Source organism: Sus scrofa, chromosome 8, assembly GCF_054392235.1.
Source record: "Sus scrofa isolate SSC_HxYL_T2T_F1_AM1 chromosome 8, Sscrofa_HxYL_maternal_Yorkshire_Landrace_v2.0, whole genome shotgun sequence".
In the NCBI taxonomy this organism is placed as follows: domain Eukaryota; kingdom Metazoa; phylum Chordata; class Mammalia; order Artiodactyla; family Suidae; genus Sus; species Sus scrofa.
Window position 1 is genome coordinate 101829116 of NC_139390.1, and position 16199 is coordinate 101845314.

Below are 16199 nucleotides of genomic sequence, written 5' to 3' on the forward strand. Positions count from 1 at the left end.
TTAATGATTATTTTATAAATTACAGATTCAATAAGTTCAAAAAGAAGCAATCTTTTGCATTTGTACAGTGTTTTATAATATGCAAGGCTTTATCTGTACTCATTTGAATCCATTCAGATAAGAAGGGCAAGTATTATTTTTATTTTAAAAATAGGAAATGAAAGACCATAGACTTTATGGGATATGTGTAAGGTCACAGAGGAAATAAATTTTGAAATAGTCAATAAATAAATGCCTTTTCCTATTTCCCCTTATCCCCTTCCCCTGTCAAGTTATATTTCATCTACAAAATAGTCAAGACTATGCTATACTCTCTTTTTTTCTGGAAATACAAATATTCGGCAATTATAATAAGAAGCACTGTAATTTTATTTTCTCAGCTTTTAGTCATCCCAAAGGAAAAGTAATTTATATATATGTTTAATTTTGGGGGTAGTCTTATTATTTAAAAAAATAGGTGCAGTGTGCTTAAAGTCGTAACATTTTTTAAAATATTTTTTTGGGGGGGTTGTATTTAGAAAGCTGAATCTGACATTTTAGCTACAGAAAAAAATGTTGATAAATCTGTTATATTTGTCACCTTACCAAAACCAAGAAGGTAGGAAATGGAACAGCTGGTAGATATTTCTATTCTAAACTGTCAAAGAGAATAAGCATGAAGAGAAATCTGTTGATGTTGATGCTTTTGATCTAATCCTCCAGGCAGGGGTGGCTGTGGCAGAGAATCACTCCTGGGTACCACTTTCAGGCAGAAACTCTACTAAGTGCCCACATCAAAAACCCTTGGAGGACTGTAAGGACTTTCTCCAGAAGAAGCGTATTTTTTTTCATAAGGATGCTTATTTTGAATTAATGATTAAAATATCTATGGTTTGATACCAAAATTAATGCAAGTGATAACACACACTTATTATGTTCTCTATTCAGAGTTAGCGATTCCAGAAACAACCAAAATGAATGACCATAAATAGCCACCTCGTGGTGTTTATATTACATTTTAAACTAGATTTCATATAGCTTTCACAAATATAACTTGAAAAGGGCCCATTCCTGGGTTAAAAATATTAAGCAAAATAGTGCCTGTTGTTGGAGTTGATGGAAATTATGAGAAAACAATGTTTTACTTAATTTTTATCTCCTGAAGGCAGATACATAAAAAATACTTTATCAAATATACTGGGTTGCATTTCTTGTTATTTTTGTTTCTCCCAAATCAGTTAACTATTCTCAAACAATATATATTTTCTTCCAGAGTATTCAATTTTTAATTTTTATACTTAAAAACCCTTTTACACATTGTTCAAGTGTCCTAAAGAAAGCCACTAAATCAATTAATTTATTTATGATGTTTTTTACATTTTACAGGGTTTTTCTTTTTTGCCCTAAACTTTATTTTATTATTTTTTATTTTTTTCCGCTGTACAGCATGGGGACCAAGTTACACTTACATATATACATTTTTTACCTCCCATTGTTCTGTTGTGATACAAGTATCTAGACATAGTTCTCCATGCTACACAGCAGGATCTCATTGTAAATCCATTCCAAGGGCAATAGTTTGCATCTGATAACCCCAAGCTCCCGATCCCTCCCACTCCTTCCCTCTCCCCCAGGCAGCCACAAGTCTATTCTCCAAGTCTCTGATTTTCTTTTCTGTGGAAAGGTTCATTTGTGCCGTTCATTAGATTCCAGTTGTAAGTGATATCATATGGTATTTGTCTTTGTCTTTCTGACTCATTTTACTCAGTATGAGAGTTCCTACTTCCATCCATGTTGCTGCAAATGGCATTGTGTCATTCTTTTTTATGGCTGAGTAGTATTCCATTGTGTATATATACCACTTCTTCCTAACCCAATCATCTGTTGATGGACATGTGGGTTGTTTCCACGTCTTGGCTATTGTGAATAGTGCTGCAATGAACATGTGGGTGCATGTGTCTTTTCGAAGGAAAGTTTTGTCTGGATATATGCCCAAGAGTGGGATTGCTGTGTCATATGGTAGTGCTATGTATAGATTTCTAAGGTACCTCCATACTGATCTCCATAGTGGCTGTACCAGTTCACATTCCCACCAACAGTGCAGGAGGGTTCCCTTTTCTCCACAGCCCTCCAGCACTTGTTATTTGTGGACTTATTGATGATGGCCATCCTGACTGGTGTGAGGTGGTGTCTCGTGGTAGTTTTGATTTTCAATTCTCTAATAATCAGGGATGTTGAGCATTTTTTCATGTGCTTGTTGGCCGCATTTTATAGATTTTTGTTTTGTTTTCTCATTAACCCTGAGAAGCTCTTAAACAAGTTAGGTTTCTCAATGTATTTTAGGATATCATTTCCTCCTTAGATAAATGTATAAATGTGCTGGTTTGCTTACCAGTGCTTCAGAAAGCACACAAAGCAATTTGAAAAATATGCAAATATTGTGTTGGGTTTTTTTAACATGGAAGGAAGAAATAAAATGTGTCCTACTTGAGAATACTACCCTTTTTATTTCTGAAGAAAAAAATCTCAGATCCCTATGAAAATGCTAGATAAATAACGGAAGTATAATTGAAAACTTCCAAAGGGGAAAAAAAAGAGGGGGAAATTTTATTTCCTGTCAAACTTCAATGAAAACCTCAAGAGAATTTTTTAATAAAATGAAAGTAGCAATTAGAATAGCTGACAGCTCTCTATTTTGGTTACATTAAATATATTTAAATGAACCTGGGCAGTAATAAACAATAGTAATTCCCTCAGATATCTATCTTATCCTCCTGTTATTTCTTCCTTCCAAACAAATGAATGGACCAAATGTTATTGCCTAAGGAAATATATGATTAAAACAAGCACTTTTAATCTTTTAAATCCAAGTATTCTCTTTCAAGTTATCTGTTTCTTAACTTCTGTTGGTTTATGTAATTCTTATAGTTAAAATTCCCTCAGCCCCTAACCACTCACCCCACCATCATGCGGTTACATAAATACACATTTTCAGATCCTTACTTTCTCAACCTTTAAGAGATGTAATACCTTAAGCCCACCACTAAAAGTGGAGGAAATTTACTTTCTTCTCCAGAATAGGTTTTTTTTTTTCATTTGATATTAAATAAGAGCCTAAAGAAGAGTATTTTGAGGCTCAATTTTTTCTTTCAAAAAATATAAAATAACAAATCTATTCTTCTTCACCAAAGTCTTACAATTTTGAATGTTTGTAAAGAATTAAGACCTAGGAAAGGCTGATCTCTAATGTCAACACATAAACCTTGGTTTTGTCATGTGCTTTTTTCTACAGATACATTGTTGAAGCAAAAATTGCAGCAGAAAGAGTTAAACAGGCAAAGAACATGCTATTCAAGGCTATTGTAGTAGATGAAAGAGTCCAGATTTAGGTTTGAACTCAATTACACTGAAACAATGGGTAGCAGAGGTTTTAAAGGCCACAGCGAGAGGGAGATCATAGGCTATCGGTCTTTGCTAATTGGCTTTATCTGAAAAGGAAAGTTTTCTTACCTTTTGGCAGGAAATAGTTTTACCAACTTGTAGCAAGACATCCACCAAAGTTAGGTTCACACTCTCAAAGGGATACTGGGAGATGGGGGTGCTCTCTTCTTTGATGACATTTCAAAGAGAGTTTCTCAGAGCCTGAGGAAGATATTTCTGGGTTGTAAAACAGACAGAGAAAACATAATTACAAGGTTTTTAAAGTAAATGCTCTAAGAAAAGGGAGTTCAGGGGCCTAGAGTAAGGAAGAGGCCTATTTACAGTTTAGTCAAGCTGAGGGATCATTAAGGTCATTTTGATCAGAGGCTACGGAAATATATATATATATATATATATATATATATATGGCACAAAATGAAGCAAAATGGCTTTGAAATTCTTTATTCTGTCTTTATTTAGAAACAAATGCTATCTTGCTACCATCCAAGAAAACTGAAATACAGTATACAACACATCTTTCCCAGTAGGCCAGAGAACAAGTTTATAACTAACTACAAAAAGCAACAGCTTTGGAGTTCCTGTCATGGCTCAACTAGGATCCATGAGGACACGGGTTTGATCCCTGGCCTCACTCAGTGGGTTAATGCTCCAGCGTTGCTGTGAGCTGTGGTATAGATTGGAGATGCAGCTTGGATCCCAAGCTGTGGCTGTGGCGTAAGCTGGCAGGTGCAGCTCCAATTTGACACCTATCCTGGGAACCTCCATATGCCGCAGGTACAGCCCTAAAAGAGAAAAAAAGAAAAAAAGCAACAGCTTCTAAAAACAAAATTTATATTCAAAGTATCATGAGAAAAGACATTTAAAAATGCTATTTTAAAGTCACACCATGGTTATAGCCAAAAACCCTGAAACTAGACTGTCTGGGTTGAAATTTCAATTCAGTTACTAACTTATGTGATCTTGGGCAATCTCTGTGCCTCGAATTCCTAAATAAACCAGAAGAAGAGGAATAACTCATCACTGGATAGTTGGTAGGGTTGAATTAATAACTGTAAAGCACACTAGAACAGTGTCTGATATATAGCAAATATATATATTATGTGAATGACCTTTCATTATTTTAGTCAAAGAATTTACAACTGCTATTGTGTAGAACAGCTCTTCTCATCTTTTATTTTATTTTTTATTTTGTTTGTCTTTTTGCCTTTTCTAGGGCTGCTTCCACGGCATATGGAGGCTCCCAGGCTAGGGGTCTAATCGGAGCTGTAGCCGCCGGCCTACGCTAGAGCCACAGCAACGCAGGATCCGAGCTATTTCTGCAACCTACACCACAGCTCACGGCAGTGCCGGATCCCTAACCCACTGAGCAAGGCCAGGGATGGAACCCGCAACCTCATGGTTCCTAGTCGGATTCGTTAACCACTGTGCCACGAGAGGAACTCCTCTTCTCATCTTTTATACCACAGAATTCTAAATCAGATTTTTCAGGGTGGTTATCAATATCTTCGACCTCGTTCCCTCACTCTCAGTATGTGTCATTGTATTTCTTCATACATCTCTAGGACAGAAGTCTTCAATGATTCAATGATGGATAAATTGATAAATATCTCTGAACTGAGTTCAGCATACTGAATAAGACCATAACTGATGAAATAATAAAAATGTCTCACATTGCTGACATGGGATCTGGAATAACAGCACTTAGGTGAGTTTTGAAAGTATCAAAGACACAAAAAATTCATCACAGACTTACCATTATGAGATGTCTCAACAGTTTTAAATGAATTCCTACCAAAGAAATTCATAATGCCTCCCATTTCTTCTCCTAAACTATTCTCTAAGCTTCTGGAATGAATGAAAGAATAGTATAGAGGATAAAACCCTGGAGTTCCCATGTGGCTAAGCAGTTTAAGCTCTGACTAGTATCAATGATGATGCAGGTTTGATTCCTGGCCTCGCTCAGTGGGTTGGGATCTTGTACTGCTGCAAGCTGCAGTGTAGGTCACAGATACAGCTAGGATCCCACGTTGCTGTGGTTGTGGTATAGGCTGGCAGCTGTGGCTCTGATTTAATCCCTAGCCCAGGAACTTCCATATGTTGTAGGTATGGTCCAGAAAAGGAAAGGAAAGAAAAGACAAGACAAGACTACCCCATAGGAGTTCCCGTTGTGGCACAGTGGTTAACGAATCCGACTAGAAACCATGAGGTTGCGGGTTCGATCCCTGGCCTTGCTCAGTGGGTTAAGGATCCGGCACTGCTGGAGCTGTGGTGTAGGTCGCAGACGTGGCTCGGATCCCGCGTTGCTGTGGCTCTGGTCTAGGCCAGTGACTACAGCTCCGATTAGACCCCTAGCCTGGGAGCCTCCATATGCCACAGAAGCGGTCCTAGAAAAGGCAAAAAGAAAAAAAAAAAAAAAAAAAAAAAAAAAGACTACCCCATAACTTTTAGAATTCAAATCCCAAGTTCTATTTATTGTGACCTATGTGATCTTGAGTAAGGTACTTAACCTTTTCAAACATTAGTTTGACCATATCTGTTTTGAATTTTTTAGATTTCAAAAGGTAATACATTTAAAAACAGTTAGCACAATTACTTGTGTTAAATAAATGATATTTTCCTTACTGCTAAATTATCCCTCCCCTTGCATTCTTTTGCAAACACTTCAAAATAAATTTACTCATTCATTCACACATGCATGTGTGTTATACCCTCTCACTATAAACTTCAGGGACTATACAAGGAAGCATGACAGACAACAGACACTCCTTCATAGAAATTGTATAGCCAAGTAGGGATGCATACAAGTGAATAGTGAATTAAAGTGAATGTGATAATCGCCACAAAAAAAAGGAGATAACAGTGTTCTATAGAGGAACCGAACACCTAACTCAGACTTGGATGGTCAGAAGATACTTAAAGCAGACAGTGAAATCATAACTGAGGTGATTTTCTTCATGAATATAAAATAATATTGCTGGCATATATGGTTAGGGAAGGAAGTAATGAGGATAAAGCTAAAGAAGTAGGTATGGTCCAAAGGAGGGGGAGAGATTTATACTGTGTTAAAATAGTTTGGGGAAGTTCCCATTGTGGCTCAGCAGTAATGAATCTGACTAGTATCCATGAGGATGCAGGTTCAATCCCTAGCCTCACTCAGTGGGTGATGGATCTGGTGTTGTCATTAGCTGCGGTGTAGGTCACAGGTGTGGCTCAGATCCCACGTTGCTGTGACTGTGGCACAGGTTGGAAGCTGTAAATTCAATTCGACCCCTAGCCTGGGAACAACAAAAAAAGTTTGGATATCATTTATAGATAATGGGAAATGAGCCATGATTTTAAGTTGAGGAATAAAATGAGTATATATGTGTGTGTGTGTGTGTGTGTGTGTGTGTGTTTGTATGGAAGATAATTACAGCTATAATACAGAAGATGAGCTAACACGGAAGAGGTGAGTTAGTCATTGGTAGTAATTGAGTGTGGAGGTTAAGGTTGTCTGTTTAGTTGTTACACACACACACACACACACACACACACACACACATACACAGTGTTTTCTTTATCTATTTGTCCATCAGTAGACACTTAGTTGTTTCCATGTTTAGCTACTGGAAACAATACTTCAATGAACATGAGGATGCAGACATCTCTTCCAGATAGTGTTTTTATTTCCTTCAGCTATATAACTAGAAATGGGATTGCTAGATCAAATGGTAGTTATACTTTAATTGATATGAATCAGGCTAAGCTCCTGGAGGTAAAACTCACAAAAGTGTGGAGCTTCTCTCTATGTCCCCCTAGAGTTTTAACTCTCAGACTTGTCAACTGAGCTTCTAGCAATTTGGAAATTACAATTCAAGATTTCCTAACCCAACTCTTGTTCCCATGGATGTTTCTGCTCCAGTAAGTTGTGATTCTCTGCATTTGCCTATCTGTCTTTTCAATTTGAGGGGCAGCAGTTTGCCGTGTGACCTCACTTTTCTTTAAGAACAGAAAAATGTCTTCAACATTTTTTAAGAGAAGTTTTTGATTTTAGAGTTTGTTCAGTTCTTTGTTAGAATGGAGTGATGACTTCCAAACTTCTTACATGCCAAAAGTCGCAAGATAGTTTTGATAAAGACTCAAATTTATGAAATGGAACACTAAAATAAAAAACAAAACAATAAATAATAGAAGTAAAAACAATAACCAAACTATAGCTACTAAAATCTGATTCCTTAGTTCTTTGTGATGAGTAGCCTATTCCTATCTAACTCATCCATACAAAAACTATTAGCCCTTTAGATTTCATTTATATAATGTTGTTAGAATTTAATCTAATCTTCAGAGGATTCATTACAAGTATAGATACATCTCTAATGTGTGCCAATGTGAAGCCATAAGCCTGGTAGGTTTAATCCATCAAGCCCAATGGAGATAAATCCCTAATCTATTAAAACACTATGAAAATACAGTCTTTGTAAACACAGTAAATTCTTTGAGGAGGCAAATTCTGTAAGAGCTGTATGTTTATTTCGATCAGAAAATCCTTTAAGTTAAAATAGTGATGTGTAAGCTGAGCAATTATCTCCAAATCTACCACTCCTCTCTAAAGCCTTTGAAAATCTTTTCATTTAAAATAGCTCCAATATATTTAGGGTGGGAACTAGGGGAGCGGAGGGTGTTATGTACACAGAAAACTTCCTCTGATATAAGGCTGATAAATTTTATAAATAAGACCTTTTGTTACCTTAATTAATAAGGGTAGACAGATGGGACACACAAGAGATAGAAGGAGGCACATTGTTGTAAAGAAGAGTACAGATTTTAGAGCCAAGCCCTTGTTTTGAACCTCCGTTCTGCCACTCATCAGCTACATGACTTTGGGCAAGTTTTTAACCTTTCTAAGTCTCAGTTATTGCACTGATAAAATAGAGACCACAATGTCCTTTGACAACAATCTAGAGACTGAGGATAATACAAATATATGGACTAGAGATAATATAAGTAAAGGTGATGAAAAGCAATGAAAAGCAACTAGCACAATGACTTGCACACAGTAAATAGGAGATTTTAATAGTCATGTATCATTTATAAACACTAGCATTTAACTTACAATGTTTGTACAAGTCCACTGACATATTCAGTAAATAATATCAAGAGCCTGGCCTTTGCTAGGTGCTAGGTTTGGGGGTGAGCAAGGGTGACAAGTTCCTCTCTCTAGTAATTCAAATTCTAGGGTACTCCCACAAACCTGAATTTCACCTGTTAATCCCAAGTCTCTAAATGCTTTTCTAAATCTAAACATTAAGAAAAAGTGATTGATTTGTTATAAAGACCAACTTGACATTTATCTAGAAATAACTGAAGTGTTTCTGGCCACATAGTGACAGGCCAGATTTGCATTTTTAGGAAGATTATTCTGGTGGTAGTACATAGGAAAACAGCAAAAAGACCTTTTCAATGGTTTGGCTCAGAGCTGTTATGGCCATAGGAAATATCAAAGTGTACTGATGTAAGATTATGTCAGGAAGAGAATCAGTAGGGCTGGTTTTCTCTTTTAGATAATGGGTGACTAGTTTTATTACCAACAAATATACTGAATATAAAAGAAGGAATTTTTGGAATGGGAATCAGGGGGAAACAGTTTTGCTAGCTACATTTCACTTGGTTTTCATTTCACCAAGCTGGAAAACTTGCTGTTTTCATATTATGCATAGTGGGAAATGAGTTCCTTCAAACTCCAGTTCGTTGTTCTATCATCCATGAAGCCAGCTCAATCCAAAAAGAGTTGAAGGCTCCTCCTTGTTCTGGGTTTCTTGTATACTCCTTAATTACTGGCTCTCTGTTTACTTCATATTACATCATATATTTACCTGCCTCCATTACTGAGTGCTTCCTGAGATCAGGGCTAATGTTTCATCTACACATTTTTATCCAGGAACAGCAAAATGCCAGGTACCTAGTAAGCAATCTATAATAATGTTCAATTGAGGTTCTTAAGCTAGCATCTTACAGATCAAGATCTATAGTATTACAAATATTGTCCTTACATAACAGAGTTTATTCATCTCAAATACACAGTGAAGTGTCTGGAAATATTTTTAGAAAGATCTCCAACTATACATATATAAATATATTTATACATAAATAGTTCTAGAAGAGTCAATAAACCTGTTTCAAGTCCTGTATCTATCCATTACTAGCTGTGTGACATTAAAAATTATTTCTTTAACTTCCTGAGTCAGATTTACAATCTAAAAACAAATGATACCTGTTAGTTCCATCAAATATAGCTGTGTAATTCAAAGGATAGAGCATCCTTAAGAGCAGTCATCAAAACCATAAAAGGGTAAAAACATGAAAGTTTATACTATTATAAATAATAGTTTCTAAAATAATGTCTTCTGATTATAGAAAATAATAATATAAAAAACTTTTTAAAAGATAGATCTAAATACGTTACTGCATTTTAGTATATATTTTACACTTAAATACAGAAATGGGAAAAACAATAATAAATTTTGCATGGAAGCACATAAGGCCTTGAATAGCCAAAATAATCTTGAGAAAGAAGATAAAAGCTGGAGGTCTCACACTTCAGCATTTCAAAATATTTTACAAGGCTACAATAATCAAAACAGCATGACACTGTCATAAAAATAGACATACAGACCAATAAAACATAACAGAGAGCTCAGAAATAAGCCCACTCACGTACAGTCAACTGATGTTTAACAAAGGTACCAAGAATATACAATGGAGAAATAACAGTCTTTTAACAAATGATCTTGAGAAAATTGGATAGCTACATTCAAAAAATATAATTGGACCTTTATCTTCCATCATACACAAAATTCAATAAAAAACAGATTTAATACTTAAATTTAAGACCTAAAACTGTAGAACTCCTAGAAGAAAACATAAGGAAAAAAATCTTTATGGCATTGGTCTTGGCAATGATTTAATGGATATGACACCAAAAGCACAGATAAAGAAAGCAAAAAATAGGTAAGTGAGACTTCATCAAAGTAAAGTCCTTCTGTGAAGGGAAAGAAAACAAAAATAAAAAGGCAAGCTATGAAATGAGAGAAATTTTTTGCATATATACATATATATAACATTCATATTTATGAAAAAGGGTTAATATCCAAAATATATATAGAACTTCTACTGTTCACCACCAAAAGCAAAAATAACTTGATGAAGAAATGAGCTAAGGACTTGAATACAAACAAACAACTGGTATATGAAAATACACTCAATGTCACTAATTATCAGGAAAAGGCATATCAAAACCCCAATGAGATATCATCACACAAGTTTTAGGATGGCTACTACTTAAAAAAAATAACCACGTGTTGGTGAGGATGTAAAGAAATTGGAACCTTTGTACCCTTGCTGGGAATATAAAATGGTGCTGCCACTATGTTAAACAGTACAGAGGTTCCTCAAAAATTAAAAACAGAACTACCACATGAGCCTGCAATCTCACTTCTGGGTATATATCCAAAATCACTGAAATCAGAATCTCAAAAAGGTATCTGTACTCCCATGTTCATTGCAGCAGTATTCGCAATAGCCAAAATACTTAAAAAATAAATAAATAAATGAAATGTCCATTCACTGACGAATGGATTTACAAATGTGATATATATATATATGTGTGTGTGTGTGTGTGTGTGTGTGTATATATAAATATATATATATATATATTTTTTTTTTTTTTTTTGATTTCACTTATCTAAAATAGTCAAACTTACAGAATCAGAGAGTAGAATAGTAGATGCCTGGGGCTAGTGAAAGTGGAAAATAAGGAGTTTCTTATCAAGTGCATAAAATTTCAACCATGCAAGATGAATAATTTTTAAAGATATGCTGTACAACATCATGCCCATAGTTAACAATACTGTATTGCATACCTAAAAATGCCTTAAGAGGATGAATTTTTAGTTATTCTTACCACAGTAAAATAAAAACATTAAGTTGTCTCATTGATTTTATAAATTATGCCTTCAAAAATGTAGAATCTGACAATTTCAGAGATCATGTGCTTGATTCATTCCTTTGAACTAACTCAATAAAAATATTAAAGCAACTTTTCTGTTAAAGAACATAATAAATTGTATTAAAATATTAATGGATCTCTGCAGTCATTGCTAAAGACAGATACAAATATTTGTTTAACAAAAAACAAACAATACAATTAAAAAATGTGCAGAAGACATAAATATACATTCATCCAAAGAAGACATATGGATGGCCAAAAAACACTTGAAAAGATCCTCAACATCACTAATTATTAGAGAAATGCAAATCAAAACTACAATAAGGTACCACCTCACACTGGTCAGAATAGACATCATCAAAAAGTCTATAAATAACAAATGCTGGAGCTGGGTGTAGAGAAAAGGGAACACTCTTACACTGTTGGTGGAAATGTAATTTGGTGTAGCCACTATGTAGAACACTGTGGAGTTTCCTTAAAAAACTAAAGATAGAACTACCATATGATCTAGCAGTTCCACTCTTGGGAATTTAGCCAGACAAAACTCTATTTCGAAAAGATACATGCACCCCAATGTTCACTGCAGCACTATTTACAATAGCCAATATATGGAAGCAAGCTAAATGCCCATCAACAGATGAATGGATAAAAAAGATGTGAGATATACACACCCACACACACAATGCAGTCTAACTCAGCCATAAAAAAGAATGAAATAATGCCATTTTCAGCAATACAAATGGACCTAGATTATCATACTAAGCAAAGTCAGAAAGAGAAAGACAAATACCATATGATATCACATATATGTGGAATCTAAAATATGACACAAATGAGCCTATTTAAGAAACAGAAACAGATGTACAGGCATGGAGTAACAGACATGTGATTGCCGAGTGGAAGGAAGGCGGGTAGGAGAGGATTGGGAATTTGAGATGTGCAGATGCAAATTATTATATATAGAATGGATAAACACTAAGTTCATACTATATAGCACAGGGAACTATATTCAATATCCTGTAATAAACCATAATGGAAAAAAGAGAGAGAGAGAGAGATGGCTGAATGACTGTTATCCAGCAGAAATTAATACATTATAAATTAACCATGCTTCAGTAAAATTTAAAAAAATTTCAGACACAGCAAAAACATTTTTTCTACAGTGTTCTTATTAAACATTTACTCAATTCTTAAAAAACAGACAATGTAGAATAATTGTTTAATCCTGCCCATTTTCCATGGCATTATTGAGTACAATAAATTTGTCTTTTTAACCCCAATATTTTTACAGTTCTCACTGAATATTCCCTGTTGTTGACATTTGATTTCTACACAATTTTTAATGCTACCAGTTAGGCAGGGTAGTAAAGTAAAGAGAATGTACTTTGGATCTTACCTCTGCATATTATTATATACAGGACCTTATTCAAGTTGGATGATTCAAACACAAAATAGGGCACATAGAATCTTGAAATAAAAGTCAGCTAAACACATGCATTCCTTCTTCTCTTTTTCCCTTCTTCCTCTCCTTCCTTCCAGAACGTTCCACCATTAATAAATAAAAATTAACAGCCTCTTAAAAAAAAAAAAAAAGGAATGAAAAAGAGGTTCAACAATCTCTAATCCTCACTGAAATAAAAACCCATACTGGAACTTTCGCATTACATTTTACACAAAACAATTTAATTTTTTCATCAAAATATAAAAATAAAAGCTATTAGCAAGTCTGATTGGTTGTGATGATTGTTGTACACCTATAAATGTAATAAAATTCACTAAGTAATTTTAAAAATAACGGTGTAGCATACTTGATTATATTTGCTTATTACTTTTCTTTATATTTTTTCTGTTATTTTATGAAATGAAATAGTTGCAAGGACTGCATATGAAAGCTGTATTTAAAGGTCAAGATTTCCTAAAATACCTTCAGTAAATATTCTTAAGATAGTAAATCATTCTTCCATATTTTTTTTAGAGATTTAATAGGACAGTTTTAGTGGAGGAATAACCACAGTGATGAATTTCCTTAACAGGGACAAACAAAGTGGTTGGAATTTGTTATAAAATTTGATTGAAAATAAGATTTAGGAGATTATTTTTAACCTATACATGCATCACTTCTAATTCCACTTTCATATCTCTTAAAAAATCCTGTTAGACCATTATTTTTATTTTTACAATGTGCATAGGGTCCCCAAGTAATATTTTTTCAAAGTATTTTTGATCTGGAAGATAAAATCCTGCCCTTGATATTAAAAAATATTATCAAGGCAGATAATGCTGCTCATCTAAATTGAAGGATTATCACTATTAAATTGAACATGTATATTTCTGTAGGAGATCTATAATCCCCAATTTTTGGAACAATGATTTTCATCTTTATTTGCCTGTCAAACATCTATGATTCAGATTAACTTGACAGTTTTATGGGACATTCTGTCCAATTGAATGCACTAGGGCAGGGATTTTTTTTTCCTGCTAAGAAGCGATAACAATATTACAAATATCTTTGCAATATTCAGCTATCCCAGTAATGATATTATTTTGTTTCTTACATGACTAGAGTAAAACATTCCCCCCCCCCTGTGTATTTAAAATTGGTAATAATTACCAATAACCAAATACTATCTTTAAATAACTCTTCTTGTCTTTAGTTTTCATTTAGCCAGGGATATAAACTAGTCTTTTAGTGCACAATAGCATGCAGCTATTAAAATTAAAGATCACATGGAAACCTAGGCTGACAACTCAAGACTTAACTGTGGAGTTAAGTCAAATTACAAAAAGTGATTTAGCCATCACCAAGGTAAAAGATTTTGTTCTGTGATTCTAAGTGACATCAACATACTTGTCCAGGTGCTACAAATTCTCTTCCTTATAAATTTTACTCATTGTAGAAAAAGAAAAAAAAATGTCTAAAAAAAGAATGAAATTTTTTGTTGGGTGTTTGTTAAAGACATATAACTGATTAAGGAAAGACTGGTTGTATTTAGTGCTTTACCATGAGTAAGATGTAGCTCTCCAGGAAGCTTTGTGGATACTGACTGAAAAGCAGCCAGGGCAGGGCAGATGAAGCCATGTCCTCGGCTGAAGAGCTGATATAAGTCTAACAGATGACTTCGTATTGGACAGAGGTAGGGAGCAACTTGGTCCTACAATGGCTTCTATTCATCTTGAAAATTGTGCATCAGCCAGAGTTATGGACACAAAAGGTGAACAAGTATTGAGAGTCTAACAGGGGCAGGCAGGACTGGAGTTTAAATGGTGCCACCTAAAGGGTCACCACAGTTCTAATGGGGAAAAAGGCAGTGGGTGGGAGTGCAGAGTTTTAGAGAACAGTGGGTACATGGCTTTGCTTTAACTTACTTGGCTTTCTTTCTCTCTTAGATACTAAGGCAGAGGCAGAGAGTGTAGGCTCGTTTAATAAAAAATAAAACCCCACCAGACAGCAGATAAAGATGCCGCAATCCGTAAGAGGACTCTTTCTAGATACTTAAGATAACCTTTTAAATGTTAGTTTTTGTTAAGAAACATGACATATTTTAAGTTTACTTATTGCAGTTATTATTACTATTATTTGAGAGTCTGTCATAATGTCTACATATGTTTAAACAATCCACAAGATATTTAGTAATATAATTTGAAATAAAAAGAAATTTATGTAGCTATTAATTTCATTAAGGAAATTGGGAGCTTTTCTTATTTTGACACAATAAATAAAATCAGGACTGAATAATTATAAGTTAGTGGAAATTTAAGAAAAAAATTATTTTATGAACATACTTGGCAGAGGTCTATTAATCATTATTATTATTAAATAGTTAATAATGAAAGCTTTCTTTATTTCAAATATTTTTCAGTTAGGTAAAAAGAATAAGTTTACACAGGGCAACTATGTCATTAATGGAGCAATCAATTTGCTTTTTTTTTTTTTTTTTGCCATTTCTTGAGAAAATATAGTACCTCAGGATATAAATTATTTTCTTTCTTTTTTTTTTTTTTTTTTTTTTGTCTTTTTGCCATTTCTTTGGGCCGCTCCCGCTTAATAAGGTTCCCAGGCTAGGGGTTGAATCGGAGCTGTAGCTGCCAGCCTACGCCAGAGCCACAGCAACGCGGGATCCGAGCCGCGTCTACGACCTACACCACAGCTCACGGCAACGCCGGATCGTTAACCCACTGAGCAAGGGCAGGGATCGAACCTGCACCTCATGGTTCCTAGTCGGAGTCGTTAACCACTGCGCCACGACGGGAACTCCCCAGTTTGCTATTTTTGAATCTCATTTGCCAATCAGTGGTAAGGTAAATAAATATGACAAAGAAATGTTCTAATAAGGTGACTAACATTGATAAAAGGTATTGTCATTTTGGTCAGAGAAAGACGTCACAAAAAATTTCCTTACGAACTTTTATATATCCATTTAAAAAGAAAATACTGTAAGCTTATAAAGGTATGAAGAAATTTCAGTAGTAATAGAAAGCAAGCAAAAATAAATTCTCAAAAAAAATAAAACTAAATCAGGGTAATAAATGCAAAATAAATCTATCAAAGCAAATCCACAATAAATGTTAATATTTGGTCACTAAAAAAATCCAATGAAAATAATTTAGGAGTTCCCGTCGTGGCGCAGTGGTTAACGAATCTGACTAGGAACCATGAGGTTGCAGGTTCGATCCCTGCCCTTGCTCAGTGGGTTAACGATGCGGCGTTGCCGTGAGCTGTGGTGTAGGTCGTAGACGCGGCTCGGATCCCGCGTTGCTGTGGCTCTGGCGTAGGCCGGCAGCTACAGCTCCGATT

At 34.8% G+C, this 16199-nt stretch overlaps 1 protein-coding gene across 2 annotated transcripts in view; it reads right to left on the reverse strand.

Moving 5' to 3' along the window:
* Positions 1 to 1367: 1367 nt before the first annotated feature.
* C8H4orf33 (chromosome 8 C4orf33 homolog) overlaps positions 1368 to 16199 on the reverse strand; it is a 583530-nt gene continuing 568698 nt past the window's right edge. Inside the window, exons 13-14 of one of the 2 annotated variants that reach the window (XR_014813039.1) lie at positions 12801 to 12979; positions 1368 to 3636 (exon numbers count right to left, since the gene is read on the reverse strand). The gene's annotated coding sequence lies outside the window, so the exon portion shown is untranslated. The remainder of the gene's footprint in view (positions 3637 to 12800; positions 12980 to 16199) is intronic. The other variant, XR_014813047.1, reaches the window with a different exon arrangement.